The sequence below is a fragment of the Grammomys surdaster genome, unplaced genomic scaffold (assembly GCF_004785775.1).
Source record: "Grammomys surdaster isolate TR1022 unplaced genomic scaffold, NIH_TR_1.0 126176, whole genome shotgun sequence".
In the NCBI taxonomy this organism is placed as follows: domain Eukaryota; kingdom Metazoa; phylum Chordata; class Mammalia; order Rodentia; family Muridae; genus Grammomys; species Grammomys surdaster.
The window spans coordinates 591,804-593,624 of NW_021620983.1; positions in this window are offsets into that span (position 1 = coordinate 591,804).

Consider the following 1,821-nt stretch of genomic DNA (forward strand, 5'->3'; position numbering starts at 1 on the left):
CTCTCTCTCTCTCTCTCTCTCTCTCTCTCTCTCTCTCTCTCTCTCTCCCCTCCGCAAACCCCCTCTCTCTCCTCTCTCTAACACACACATACACACAATATAACACTTGGACACATACACACATGCACACAAATACACTATAACATTTGGACACATGCACACACATACACTCACACACTATAACACTTGGACTCCCCTTCTGTTCAGATGACTCTGTTATCTTTTTATGTCCAGATTCTGAAGAGTTTCCGTTACCTCCCTCTTGAACAGAGTTTTTAAGATGCCTGTACTCGTAGTTAACACAGCCCCCAAGTAACTAGAATGAAAAAGACCTGAAACATTGGGCTGATCCCTTCTTTCATGAATTTGATTAAAAACAGCCCCAGAGGTGGTTGAGCAACTTCCTTGGACTAGAAACCAATCCAGAGCCTCGACTTCCCACTGGTGTCAGGTTACTTCAGGGACATACAATATGCTTTTGAGAGGAAGCATACACCAAGATCCTTTGAGTGAAAATTCTTTTGATTTGGTAACTGTTCGTGGCAGAAAGATGAAGTTGCAATTGGTTCAGTGTGTCATGTGTCACCTGTACGAGACTCCAGAAATAATGTGAACAAACTTAGATTTCTTTACCAGCCCTGGGTTTTAGTGACTTCATTCCAGGGGTCTGAGGATTTACTTGTTTTGCTCACCCAGCCAAAAGTCCAATGCAGGGTAGAAGACACTTAAATTCTGGTTGCATCCCATTCCATTTTAGAGTGTGGGAGGGTTTGCTAGTGACACTTAATCCTTTCCCAGTTATACCTCTTCAATGAATGCCTCTGCAGTAAATCTTTGGCTGCATATCTTGATTATTTCCTTAGGGTATTTTTGTAGAAGAAGTGGGATTTCCTAGGTTGAAGGATATGAGCTTTTTATTTTATTTATTTATTTATTTATTTATTTATTTATTTGGTTTTTTTCGAGACAGGGTTTCTCTGTGTAGCCCTGGGTGTCCTGGAACTCACTCGGTAGGATATGAGCTTTTTAAAGCCCTTGATTTAGAATCCTTCCAGCAGTATAAAAATAAATTACATTTCCCAGAGTATTATCGGCCTCAATAGTTATTCATCTGTTTGTTTATCTATTCCTTTGTTCATGATGTCCTTCTGATTTAAAAAAAAAAATCTTTAATTCTTAGCAATCATGGTGTATGCCTTTAAATGGAGCACTTTGCAGGCAGAGGCAGGAGGATCTCTGAATTCGAGGCCAGCTTGGTCTACAGAGTGAGTTCTAGAATAGCCAGGGCTGCACAGAAGAAATCTTGTCTTGTTGTTTTAAAAAATGTTTATTTGTATCTAAGGATTATTTAGATTGTGATTAAGTTTATTTTGAAGAAATACCCTGAGTTATCTGTAGAAAACCTGAGGGAACTGGAGAGCAATGAAACCCTCAGTAAGGTGAAGCCAAAGGCTTCTGGCGTATGACTTGCCTTGACTGAGTCAAGTGGTGTAAAATGAGTACTCACACACTGTTGGAGCAAGTTCCCCTGAGTAAACCACTAGGAGGTGAGGGTATGGGCTTCCTCATATTCATCTTCGTGGCCTAGTGGAGATTGGATTATATAAGACATGAAAAAGTAGAAACATATCTTGTGAGTCACCATGTGGTTGCTGGGATTTGAACTCAGGACCTCTGGAAGTACAGTCAGTGCTCTTAACCACTGAGCCATTTCTCCAGCCCCAACATATCCTGTAATACTGCTAGGAAAGGGCCAAACTGGGGAACAAGTCAATCTTGGAAGAGGGAGAATGGTTGGAGAGTTATAAGTGTGGTTTCCAG